At 39.7% G+C, this 14,324-nt stretch overlaps 1 long non-coding RNA gene across 1 annotated transcript in view; it reads right to left on the reverse strand.

Moving 5' to 3' along the window:
* The window catches only part of LOC126986320 (uncharacterized), a 30,017-nt gene extending 20,660 nt beyond the window's left edge, over positions 1-9,357 (reverse strand). Inside the window, exons 1-2 of the long non-coding RNA XR_007739537.1 lie at positions 9,110-9,357; positions 4,275-4,351 (exon numbers count right to left, since the gene is read on the reverse strand). This is a non-coding gene — a long non-coding RNA (uncharacterized LOC126986320). The remainder of the gene's footprint in view (positions 1-4,274; positions 4,352-9,109) is intronic.
* Between the last annotated feature and the right edge of the window lie 4,967 nt (positions 9,358-14,324).

Genomic DNA, 14,324 nt, shown 5'->3' on the forward strand with positions numbered 1-14,324 from the left:
TGTTGGGGGGAACGATCGCAAAGCAGCCCCGCCCATGCAGATACCCCGCGCGAACCCCGAGCTAAGGCTTCCTGGGGGTTCGCGCGCCTTTGTGTGGCTTCCCGCGCTTGCAAGAATCACGTTGAAGCTGAGTGTGGGAACGTAAAAAATGAGAGCGTTGGAAATCATGCGAGAAAGTGGGAAGTAAAGTGAGAAAATGGGAAGTGAGGTGGAAAAATGGGAAGTAAAGTGGGGAAAAGGGAAGTAAAATGGGAAAATGGGAAGTGAAGTGGGAAAATGGGAAGTAATATGAGAAAATGGGAAGGGAAGTGAGAGAATGGTGAGTAATATGAGAAAATGGGAAGTAAAATGAGAAAATAGGAGGTAAAATGAGAAAATGGAAAGGGAAGTGAGAGAATGGGAAGTAAAATGAGAAAATGGGAAGGGAAGTGAGAGAATGGGAAGTAAAATGAGAAAATGGGAAGGGAAGTGAGAGAATGGGAAGTAAAATGAGAAAATGGGAAGGGAAGTGAGAGAATGGTGAGTAAAATGAGAAAATGGGAAGGGAAGTGAGGGAATGGGAAGTAAAATGAGAAAATGGGAAGGGAAGTGAGAGAATGGGAAGTAAAATGAGAAAATGGGAAGGGAAGTGAGAGAATGGGAAGTAAAATGAGAAAATGGGAAGTAAAATGAGAAAATGGGAAGGGAAGCGAGAGAATGGGAAGTAAAATGAGAAAATGGGAAGGGAAGTGAGAGAATGGGAAGTAAAATGAGAAAATGGGAAGGGAAGTGAGGGAATGGTGAGTAATATGAGAAAATGGGAAGGGAAGTGAGAGAATGGGAAGTAAAATGAGAAAATGGGAAGGGAAGTGAGGGAATGGGAAGTACAATGAGAAAATGGGAAGGGAAGTGAGAGAATGGGAAGTAAAATGAGAAAATGGGAAGGGAAGTGAGAGAATGGGAAGCAAAATGAGAAAATGGGAAGGGAAATGAGAGAATGGGAAGTAAAATGGGAAAATGGGAAGTAAAGTGGGAAAATGTGAAGTGAAATGAGAATGAGGGAAGTAAGAACATAGGAACACAGATGAAAATGAAAGTAAAAATGTTGGAAAAGAGATGAAAAATTAGAAGAAAAAAAAGAAAATGATTGAATGACGCATATAATTATAGAATGATTAAAAAAATAAGTAAAAATTGGCAAATAAAAGAGGAACAAATGTTAATGTTTATAGCTTTTGAGAGATCAGGAAAACATCTTTGGCTTCGGAGAGGTTAGGATATTCGCTAAACTTTTTAAACAATGTATTAGTATTTATTGAGTCAAGTGGGTAGTTCGACTTTTTTATTCCATTTCTGGCACAGTTATTTAAAAGTGTTGGATTTTCACAGAGCTAATGAAGTCGACATATATTACAAACTCAGTCTTAACTCGTAAAAGGTGATGTATAAAAACCCACAAAACCAACTCACCACGCCTTGAAAAACGGGTCAGAAAAGACATATCAGCCACATTAGTATTGATGAAGACTAATGCCACATTGGAAAAGTAAGGCGCCAATCACAATAAATTAGAAAAAGTACATTCTTGCCAAGCTGAAATTAGAACCCCCAAAACAAGTGTGAACTCACGCCAAACAGGAACTTATAAACACACACACACACACACGATTCTATCTACCCCCTTTTCTTTCTACTTATCCACTTTTCTTTCTACTTATCCACTTTTCTTTCTATTTATCCACTTTTCTTTCTACTTACGGTATGCCCTTTTCTTCCTATCTACCCCTTTTCTTCCTATGTACCCCCTTTTCTTCCTATCTACCCCCTTTTCTTTCTACCTATCAACTTTTCTTCTCTACCTAACCTGACCTAACCTTTACCTATCTTAACCTAACCTAACCTAACCTAACCTAACCTGACCTAACCTAACCTAAACTAACCTAACCTAACCTCCTAACCAACCCACCCTCCAAACAAACCTAGCTCTACCAAACCTAACCTAACCTAACCTGACCTAACCTAGCTCTACCTAACCTAACCTAACCTAACCTAATCTAACCTCTACCTAACCTAACCTAGCTCTACCTAACCTAACCTAACCTCTACCTAACCTAACCTAACCTAATCTAACCATAACCTAACCTCTACCTAACCTAACCTAACCTAACCTAACCTACCCACCCCCCAACACACACACACACATCCAACTCCACCCCTGACCCCCTCCCCCCCCCTCCTCCCCTAAACACATCTGACTAAATGTACAACTTGCCGGCATAACGCGATTAAAATTAATATACGTGCACCTAGTTTTGATGAGCCTCCGCCTCCATCCTGCATATGCAAATGTAATGACTAATAAGATGAACAACTTATCTATTTATTTATTTGAGTCTATTTTGTTATGTCTGTCTATCTATTTATTGTATCTATGTAAATGTTATTGCTTGCTTTAAGACTGAGCCGTTTATCTATTGGTCTACGCCTATGTATTTATCTATCAGTAAGTGTTGGAAGTTCTAATAAGATGAACAACTTATCTATTTATTTATTTGAGTCTATTTTGTTATGCCTGTCTATCTATTTATGTATCTATGTAAATGTTATTGCTTGCTTTAAGACTGAGCCGTTTATCTATTGGCCTATGCTTATGTATTTATCTATCCGTAAGTGTTGGAAGTTCTTGTAAGACTAAGCCATTTATATTTATCTATTTATTTATTTATCTTCTACTTTACATTTAATCTCCTTATTTTCCCTTAATTTATCTTATTTATCTTATTTATCTATCCATCAGCTATCTGTCACTCCCATTTCAATCTATTATTTATCTTATTATCTATCCATCAACTATCTGTCACTTCCATTTCAATCTATTATTTATCTTATTATCTATCCATCAACTATCTATCACTTCCATTTCAATCTATTATTTATCTTATTTATCTATCCATCAACTATCTATCACTTCCATTTCAATCTATTATCTATTAAACAATCTACCTCATTATCTAACTATCTACCAACCTATCTAACTATCCAAGTATCTATCTCCTAACCAATCTATCTATCCAACAACACTTTGTCTAGTCGTCTATAAACCAATCTATATATTTACTAATCTATCTGCCATCCTAACCAGCTATCTTAATGACTGGCTCCCTTAATGTGGCAACTGAGTATTGGCTTCCGTGGATTCAATGAACGTAAGGATGAAAATAGAAAGAATAGACAGATGGCAGATAGGCAAACACTTCAACATATATAGCAATGGTTTGTGGATTGATTTATTTTTTTAACCAAACTAAAGCGCTGTCTCTCTGGTCGGCTCCCTAAGTGTGATAACTGATTCTTGGCTTCCATAGATTAACTGAACATAAGAATCAAAATGAAAAGAATGGACATAGACAGATGAGAGACAGGCAAACACTTCAACATATATAGCAATGGTTTGTGGATTGATTGATTTTTTTAACCAAACTAAAGTGCCGTCTCTCTGGTCGGCTCCCTAAGTGTGATAACTGATTTTTGGCTTCCATAGATTAACTGAACAAGGATGGACATAGACAGATGAAAGACAGGCAAACACTTCAACATATATAGCAATGGTTTGTGGATTGATTTGTTTTTTTAACCAAACTAAAGCGCTGTCTCTCTGGTCGGCTCCCTAAGTGTGATAACTGATTTTTGGCTTCCATAGATTAACTGAACATAAGAATCAAAATGAAAAGGATGGACATAGACAGATGAGAGACAGGCAAACACTTCAACATATATAGCAATGGTTTGTGGATTGATTTATTTTTTTAACCAAACTAAAGTGCTGTCTCTCTAGTCGGCTCCCTAAGTGTGATAACTGATTTTTGGCTTCCATAGATTAACTGAACATAAGAATCAAAATGAAAAGGATGGACATAGACAGATGAGAGACAGGCAAACACTTCAACATATATAGCAATGGTTTGTGGATTTTGTTTAAGGATGCAGCTCAAGGGCTAATATAAATACATACAAACAAAAAGGTCCGCTTAGCACTTCTCCTATGAAAGAAAGTAGAGATGAGTGTCCAGAGGAGAAGTTCAGATAGATTCACAAGATAGACAGGTCGAGATAGATTCACAAAATAAGACAGGTTTAGATAGATTCACAAGATAGGTGGAGAGATATCAAAACAGATTCACAAGATAGATAGAGGGGACAAGATAGATTCATGGTAGATTCACAACAAAAATAGCAATAAAAATAATCATAATGAACTAATTTAAAACAACACCACAAATCAAGCAGTTACTCACCAGCCGCTGACCTCCTGTAGCCCCGGGTGGAAGAAGTGGTGGTGGTGGTGGTGGAGAAAACTATTGAGGAATGCAAACTGTGGAAGGAAGGAAAAAGGGTGTTAGTGAGAAGAAGTAGTAGTAGTAGTAGTAGTAGTAGTAGTAGTAGTAGTAGTAGTAGTCAGTCAGTCAGTCAATCTTTACTTCATTACATAGTACGATAAGCTAGTATACTTTAATTATTCCCTACAGTAAAAATTAAAAATCATATATAATTTAGTATAACCTTAAGGACAAACTTGTGAGTCTCTGGTAGGTTCATGATTCTGTAGCCAATTAACTACCACTAAAACTGTCCCCATATTGTGGCTGAGAAGTGAGAACATCAACTAAATATAATTCACTGAAACAAAAAATGTAAAAATTATCCAAATGTATCTCTATTTGAAAAGTGTCTTACTGTGAATAAAAAGTGTTCTTCCTATGACTTAAAATGACTTACAGTACTGCTAACCCTCCGTGATGCTTCATTAAAAGTAAATTACACTGATGAGCAATTGCACAATTACAAAAAATAAAGATATTCTCATTTCTAGATATTTTTTTACAAAAATTGTTGCCATGTCTCAAATATTTGTATGAATTCCCTGCCTCATGCTGGATAATTACACTGTCCTCATTGATAACACTTTGGTATTGCAATGAATGTCCAAATATATTGACTTTGAGGCATTAATTAACTCTCAGCTTTAAAACTTTTATGCTATTTTCAAGTGTTCAATAATACAACAAGATTACCTCATGAATCTGATAATAGGACAATATCATCCTCACAGGCAATTTTAATGTTCTTTTTACAATGTTATTTTATAACCACTCATAACCTGTAACATAAGTGTAGCCTATTATAGCAAGTCGGAGAGGTTACACTTTTGTAGATATCCTAGGAATGTGTCATTTGATTTCTGATAAAGCATTACAAAAGGATAATGTTCTTTATATAACCTTTTGTAGGCTGTAACAAATGTATTTTTATTTAGCAAACTGGAGAGGGAACACTTGTGTTGACAGCATAGATAATATAGTTAATGCTACATCCACAACATCATTCAAGAACATATATGACAAACACACAACACAGATACATAAAGAGGCGAGCAACAGGATCTATCGGTAATTGTGGAGATTGACTCCGCACCTCCAAAATACGATATTACGCCTCCATATTATAGTTAAGGGATGATATACATGTCCCTCAACCATAATATGAAGGTGCAAGTACTTAAAAGTAGAAAAAAGGCCTAATCCCCTTCACCTAACGATCCTGGAGGACCTGTGGGAAATCGGGGTTTTGGGGTGGGGGAGCATATTTGATTGATAGTTTATTGTTGCAAGTAAAACAACAAAGGAGAAGGGAGGAGCATGCCATCCCAACCCCCAGGCAGTACAGAGTGTGATTATACAACTAAGGATACATGTGTTTAAATTACCACAATCGAACTTTACATAACCTCTAAAAGGGGGGTTATGATTCACGTCAGGCTGATACTGGATGCGCGAAGTGACTCCATATTTACCCCGATCTCCTAGACCTAGACCCTTAAGTTGACAGCACTCATTAACATGGTGATCTTAAGGACATGGTGATCTTAAGGACATGGTGATCTTAAGGACATGGTGATCTTAAGGACATGGTGATCTTAAAAGTAAAACACTGCACATAAAACAGCACGGGCAATGAAGAACACCCCGATTCCCTACATCAACCCTCTGGAGCACTGTACCTAGCGTGTAGAAGTCACTATTTCAGCTAATTTCACCAGTGTACTCATTTAATTCTCATAAAATTTGGTTGATAATATGACTCATCTTTCCTTGTCCTTGGGAAGTCGAATAAAAAAGTATCTTATGCCTTGTCTCCCAGGAATCAATACATACTTATATCACCCACCGGTACGAAAAGAAATGGCGCAAGTGACCCTCTCGACTTGGGAGTTCATTTTACAGTCCAATACGGTGACTTTGTAATCCCCCGAACCAAACTACTCAAATCTTCTACACCCCATAATGGTCAAGTTTTCGATATGCAGCACCAGATACACAAGAGATTTCCCGCATATATATAGTTTCCTCAAATTCATAAACCTAAAAATCTGAACACAAAGCTCTATATAAGAAATTTTAAGTCTTTGGTATTGGTTTGGAGGCTTGCTAACACTTGGTCGAGTAACCCATCATGGCGAGCTGAGAAAGTGGCCCTTGATGCATGGTGGTGGTGGTGGAAAAGAAAGAGGTGGAGGGGAGAAGGGAGAGGGTTAGGATGCAAGCAGCCGGCCAATAGTTCTCTTTCCCTTTCCTCTTAATCTGGTATATATTGGTGCTCATTAACTGGGCCATATCTCGTTCCCTACCACTCTACAGCTAAAATCTTATAGGCTCTTCCTGCGACTCCCCTTAGGACCACAAAAAGATAGGGGAATATACATAACCTCCTAATGACACCCCTTAATTAGGACCACAAAAAGACAGGGGAATATACATAACCTCCTAATGACATCCCTTAATTAGGACCACAAAAAGACAGGGGAATATACATAACCTCCTAATGACACCCCTTAATTAGGACCACAAAAAGACAGGGGAATATACATAACCTCCTAATGACATCCCTTAATTAGGACCACAAAAAGACAGGGGAATATACATAACCTCCTAATGACACCCCTTAATTAGGACCGCAAAAGGACAGGTGAATATACATGAACCTCCTAATGACTCCCCTTAATTAGGACCACAAAAAGACAGGTGAATAGAACCTCCTAATGACACCCTGTATTTCCTCTTGGTAGCGCGCGGGTCAGCACACGTTTCATGGCTATATTTCACACATGTTTAGATCTCTACATTCCGGTAATATTCCCCGTAGACATGTGTGATAACAATAGTGGTTTATATGGCAGGAAACGAGGTGGACACGTTAATAACACTAATCCGGTCCCATTCCCCCAAACTGGCTGGGGACGAGAGGAAGGGAAAGCAAATATACAGCCATTATTTATTTTTTTATTTTTTTATATACTATACCATATATACCTCTCCACCTCCCTTCCTTCCCATACCTCTCCCCTCACACTTCCCTAACTACCGCGTGGTGATTGGAAGCCGGGGAGCGTTAGGAGGGGGGCAGCGACGCCGTCCTTCCTTCACTGCCCTTCACCCCACCTTCTTTCCTCCCCATTATCCCCTCACGCTCCCCACTAACTGCCACGGGGTGAGGGGAAGCCGGGGAGCGTTTGGGAAGGTGAGGGAATGTGGGGAGATAAAGGAAGGGGAGGAATATGAGAATCACGTACCATTCCATACTATACTGCCTTGATTTGCCTCTCTCTCTCTCTCTTTCTCTCTAGTTGTCATGGGGGAAGGGGAGAGGGAAAGGAAGGGGAGGAAAAAAGGGAAAGGAAGGGGAGGAAAAGGGAAAGGGGAGGAAAAGGGAAAGGAAAGGGAGGAGAGAGGGAAAGGAAGGGGAGGAAAAAGGAGGAAAATGGAAAGGAAGGGGAGGAAAAGGGGAAAGGAAGGGAAGGGAAAAGGGAAAGGAAGGGGAGAAAAAAAGGGAAAGGAAGGGGAGGAAAAATGGAAAGGAAGGGGAGGAAAAGGGAAAGGGAGGAAAAAGGGAAAGGAAAGGGAGGAAAAAGGGAAAGGAAGAGGAGAAAGGGTAAGGAAGAGGAGGTAAAAGGGAAAGGAAGGGGAGGAAAAAGGGAAAGGATGGGGAGGAAAAAAGGAAAGGAAGGGGAGGAAAAGGAAAGGAGGAAAAGGAAAGGAAGGAGGAAAAAGGAAAGGAAGGAGGAAAAAGGAAAGGAAGGAGGAAAACGGAGGAAAAAGGGAAAGGAAGGGGAGGAAAAAGGGAAAGGAAGGGGAGGAAAAAGGAGGAAAAAGGGAAAGGAAGGGGAGGAAAAAGGGAAAGGAAGGAAAAGGGACAGGAAGGGGAGGAAAAAGGAGGAAAAGGGACAGGAAGGGGAGGAAAAAGGGACAGGAAGGGGAGGAAAAAGGAGGAAAAAGGAAAGGAAGGAGGAAAAGGGACAGGAAGGAGGAAAAGGAGGAAAAGGGACAGGAAGGGAGGAAAAGGACAGGAAGGGGAGGAAAAGGAGGAAAAAGGAAAGGAAGGAGGAAAAGGACAGGAAGGGAGGAAAAGGAGGAAAAAGGACAGGAAGGAGGAAAAGGACAGGAAGGAGGAAAACTGGAGGAAAAAGGGAAAGGAAGGGGAGGAAAAAGGGACAGGAAGGGGAGGAAAAAGGAGGAAAAAGGGACAGGAAGGGGAGGAAAAAGGGACAGGAAGGGGAGGAAAAAGGAGGAAAAAGGGAAAGGAAGGGGAGGAAAAAGGGACAGGAAGGGGAGGAAAAAGGAGGAAAAAGGGACAGGAAGGGGAGGAAAAAGGGACAGGAAGGGGAGGAAAAAGGAGGAAAAAGGGAAAGGAAGGGGAGGAAAAAGGGACAGGAAGGGGAGGAAAAAGGAGGAAAAAGGGACAGGAAGGGGAGGAAAAAGGAGGAAAAATGGAAAGGAAGGGGAGGAAAAAGGGAAAGGAAGGAGAGGAAAAAGGAGGAAAAAGGGGAAGGGGAGGAAAAAGGAGGAAAAAGGGAAAGGAAGGGGAGGAAAAATGAGGAAAATGAAAAGGAAAGGAGGAAAAAGGGAAAGAAAGGGGAGGAAAAAAAGGAAAACGAGCGACACCGCCATATACCTCAGTACCCCTTCACCGCCCACCTTCCCTTCTTCCTCCCGTCTTTCTCTCCACCTCACACCTTTCTCTCTCCCCTCCCTTTGCTCCCCACCTGCCCCATGCATTCCCGGTACTGTTACCTTACCCTCCGGAGCTACAGGTGGTCGTGGTGCTGGGAAATCACAGGTAAAAAAGGATTTATTCTCGCACTTAAGAGTAACCACGTGTTCGCTGTCTCGAGGTGATGGTTCGAGAGAGAGAGAGAGAGAGCAGCGTTGCCATATTATCGTATTTTCTTACTGATATCTACAGCAAAACCAACTACCCAATACAAACAAACATCAATGAATAACAGTTTTTAACGCTAACTTTAATATTCTTTCGTTATTTGTGTAGCTACGAGAGTCTGAGGCTTAAAAAGGATAAATACAATGTGGTGGATACGATCATCTGGCACCGTTGAGAGAGAGAGAGAGAGAGAGAGAGAGAGAGAGAGAGAGAGAGAGAGCAGCGGTGCCATATTATCGTATTTTCTAACTGATATCTACAGCAAAACCAACTACCCAATACAAACAAACATCAATGAATAACAGTTTTTAACGCTAACTTTAATATTCTTTCGTTATTTGTGTAGCTACGAGAGTCTGAGGCTTAAAAAGGATAAATACATTGTGGTGGATACGATCATCTGGCACCGTTGAGAGAGAGAGAGAGAGAGAGAGAGAGAGCACCGTTGCCATATTATCGTATTTTCTTACTGATATCTACAGCAAAACCAACTACCCAATACAAACAAACATCAATGAATAACAGATTTTAACGCTAACTTTAATATTCTTTCGTTATTTGTGTAGCTACGAGAGTCTGAGGCTTAAAAAGGATAAATACAATGTGGTGGATACGATCATCTGGCACCGTTGAGAGAGAGAGAGAGAGAGAGAGAGAGAGAGTGTGTTCAACGTTGCCAGATTGTCGTACTCAGCCTCTAATGTTTGCCGATTTGACGATTTTCAACCCAAAAACTGTCTCCTCCACCCCTTTAACTGGTTTTATATAGAGTTATCATTAAAATGGTTAATTATTGATGTTTTTTTGGTGATATTTATGGGCCGCTAAATACGATGCTCTGAGTACGATAATCTGGCAGCGGTGGAGGGAGTCGAGCTGCCGAGATGCTAATTATAACAATACCAACAACAAAAGTAATAAAACAATAAAAAAAGAATTAAGAAAACAAACTCCCATAAACTTATAATCCGAAGTTTTTTTATTTTTTTAGTAGCGGCGTTGTTAGGTTGTCGTACTCATAACTTTGTATTTATCGTTTTTTTCAGGTCCAGAGTTGTCGTACCCTTACAACTAATGGTATTCGATAAGTTGCTGTAAAAACCGTTAATTACTGACGTATTTTGGCATTAGTTAGGGGTCAGAGAAGCCGGAAAATACAATATGATGAGTACGGTAATCTGGAAACACCGCTACATAGATTATGGGTTTTTGTTTTATATATCTCATTATTTCTATTATATTATTAATACTATTACTATTTTCAGCATTTCGGCAGCTTCTGAACTGTTTCTCTCGTTCATCAACTCAATAATCAACTTCCAATTATTTTTTCTTGACTAATTACACCATACCAGCCTATTACTGACATCATTTTTTTAGATGCTGTCCATAGCGCCGGTAGGCTCTGTTGAGGGGCCCCCCTTAGTGGCGCGGGCGAATTTTTTTTTACCTTTTTTATTTATTTATTTATTTATTTATTTATTTTTTACGTGTTCGCCTGTAGCGCCAGTAGGCTTTCTTCATGGGTCTAGTGGTTGGTCCAAGTCCGTCATGGCGCAGGCAATTTTTATAGTGGCGCCATTTATGCTTGGCTCATGCTGCCCCCCGGAACTCATTCTTGATTCACTTGGACGGTTTCCTCTAGAGTCCGGGTTGATGGGTGGTCTTCAGGACAGCATGTGGGTAGTCTTAGGCCACTCGGCGGTGACTGAAAAATCCCAGGTGGTAGCGTGGGGATTCGAACCCGCGCGGTGAATACGGGGCCCGCACGCTAACCACTCAGCCACCGCCTTGGCCTACCCTAATTTATGGCGCCTGCTGTGATGTATGACACTTGCCTGGCCCATACTGCCCCCTGCTGCTCTCTTGAATGAAGTTGCTGAAGTTGGGGTCGACTGATGACTGGGCAGCACGTGGGTAACAGACAAACAAAGACAAAGAAAGAACAAAAACACAAAAAATAAACTAACAGAGGGATAAAACACCTCAAACGCCATCAGGAAACACTTTTATTCCTTTATTTTCCAACCAACCGACTTTGTTCAAATTCAATACACGACAAACAGCTTCGATGGGTGGCGCTGCTTACGAGTGTTTGCATGTATCACAAAAAGTCTTAATCTGGCTACTTAGCGGTACAAAAAGGCCTACCCCTGCCCGGCCTTTCCCCCCTAGACCCCTTTTCTTATCTCAGGGCGGGGCGGGGCGGGGCGGGGCAGGGGTGGAGTGCAAAACAAGCCAAGCATATAAGATTTACATTCCCCGGTTTTACATCATCCCATTTTCTTTTTTTACAGGGAAGGAAGCAACTTAAGGGCAACAACTATAACAAAAAAAGTGTAGAAAAAAAGCCCCACTATAGTCTTTGTTCCTATAAAAGACAAAAGTATAGTCCATAGTCCATTTATAATCCATTCTATCGACTGTTTCACATTTCTCACAATTTATCCAGTCTCCTTGTTTTTTTATTTAGTCTTTTTCCTACTCCTCCTTTTACTGTATTTTTCATTTTCATTCATTCCATCGCATAATCTCACCCTTCATCCAGTATCCTCGTTTTTCAATTTAGTCTTTTTCCTCCTCCTCCTTTTACTGTATTTTTCATTTTCATTCATTCCATTGCATAATCTCACTCTTCATCCAGTATCCTCATTTTTGTATTTAGTCTTTTTCCTCCTCCTCCTTTTACTGTATTTTTCATTTTTATTCATTCCATCGCATAATCTCACCCTTCATCTAGTATCATAATTTTTCTATATAGTCTTTTTCCTCCTCCTTTTACTGTATTTTTCATTTTCATTCATTCCATTGTATAATCTCACCCTTCATCCAGTCTCCTCATTTTTCTATTTCGTCTTTTTCCTCCTCCTCCTTTTACTGTATTTTTCATTTTCATTCATTCCATTACATAATCTTACCCTTCATCCAGTATCCTCATTATGTCTATTTATCACTTTTTTTTCTTTCTTTCTCTCCCTCCTCCACTTAATTTTCCTTCTTTTCATTCACTTCCCTGACCATCACACATTTCTCATCTAATTTCAGGTCCTCGTGTCTTTTTACTTCTTGCATTCCTTTCCCTCCTCCTCTTAATTACTTTTTCTTCTTCTTTTCATTCACTCCGCTGACCATCACACATTTCTCATCTAATTCCAGGTCCTTGTTTCTTTTTACTTCTTGCATTCCTCTCCCTCCTCCTCTTCCTGTTTCATTTTGTTTTTTGTCTTCTTTATCACATTCCTCAAACATATCTCATCGGAACGTATCTTACCCTAGCGGAAACTAAAATGTACTACAATCGAGATAGCGGAGGGCACGATAGCAGGAGGTTGGCTGTACTCTGAAAAATTGGTCTCAGGTACAAAACAATAGCTCGTCAAAAATAGAGTGAGATTACAGAACTTTTTGGTGATTGCCACGGTTTGGTGTAGAGTTCCGTTGATTTTCCCGAGGTATAATTTACAGTACGAATATCCAATATGATCATTTAATAGTGGAACGATGTATGTAAACTGGGGAATATAACCTTAACCATACCACTGACTACACACACATACACACGCACACACACACATACACGACATGGGTGATATGAATGCCTGCAAGAGATGGAGAAGGAGATAGGAGAGAGATGAGAGGAGAATGCAATGAATAGAATGTAATATAATGATGCAGGGTAATACTACAGACACACCAGTACACACTAACAATATTCTACCACATTATACAAACATTCATACACAGAAGACGAGGAAATAAGCATAAAAATAACATGTAAAAAAAATAACCTCGGCCGAGAGAAAAGAAGAGAATGAAAATAAGGAAACCGAAAGAATGAGTATGCAAAAAAAGATGAAAGAAGAAACACACACAAAGTAAATTTTTTGCATGCAAGGTCTACCATTCTCTCTCTCTCTCTCTCTCTCTCTCTCTCTCTCTCTCTCTCTCTCAGTAAAAAAATAATTATAGCTACAAGGCAATTTACATGCACACATAAACTATTATAGAACTCCTAGAAATGGTTAGAAATCACATTATTTTACAGTACACTTTCACAATGCTGTTTTGGCGGCTAATCAATGCAGTAAAGGTTAGGTAAGGGAAGGGAAGGGAAGGGAAGGTTAAGTTAGGTTAGGTAATGGAAGGTAAGGTAAGGTATGGCTGTACTCTGAAAATTGGTCTCAGGTACAAAACAATAGCTCGTCAAAATAGAAAGGTAAGATTACAGAAGGTTTGGTAAGGAAGGGAAGGTTTGTTAAGTTAGGTTGAGTTTCCCGAAGGTAAGGTAATTTAAGTACGAATATCAATATGATCATTTAATAGTGGAACAATGCATATAAACTGAAGGAATATAAGGTAACCACTGACTAAGGTAAGGTACACACACACACACAGGTAAGACATGGGTGATATGAAGGAAGGGAAGAGAAGGAGAAGGTAAGGTAAGGTAGAGAGGTGAGAGGAAATGGAAGGCAAGGTTAGGTAAGGTAAGGTTAAGTTAGGTAAGGTAAAGGAAGGGAAGGGAAAGTAAGGTTAGGTAAGATTTGGTAAGGTTAGATAAAGTAAAATAAGGTTAGGTAAGATTTGGTAAGGTTAGGTAAATTAAGGAAAGGTAAGGTTAGGTTGGATTAGTTTAGGATAGGTTAGGCTGTGCAGAACTAGGCCTATGCTATGTCACAGAACCAATGTCTATAAATTTGCAATGATGATATAGTGTTGTACGGAGTGTGATATTAAAAAGGTGGATTGATGTATGGAAACATGAACCACACACACACACACACACACACAAACACACACACACACACACACACAAACACACAAACACAAACACACACACACACAAACACACACACACACACACACACACACACTGGTTTCAACATTCATATTCTTGTACCTGGAGTTTTTTTTGTTTGTTTTTCATGTTTTCTATTCTTCTCTCTCTCTCTCTCTCTCTCTGTGAATATATTATGTACCATTTATAAATACATATGTTCTCTCTTTCTCTCTCTCTCTCTGAATATATTACATACCTTTATAAATACACACATGTTCTCTCTCTCTCTCTC

This window comes from Eriocheir sinensis, chromosome 61, assembly GCF_024679095.1.
Source record: "Eriocheir sinensis breed Jianghai 21 chromosome 61, ASM2467909v1, whole genome shotgun sequence".
Taxonomy (NCBI): domain Eukaryota; kingdom Metazoa; phylum Arthropoda; class Malacostraca; order Decapoda; family Varunidae; genus Eriocheir; species Eriocheir sinensis.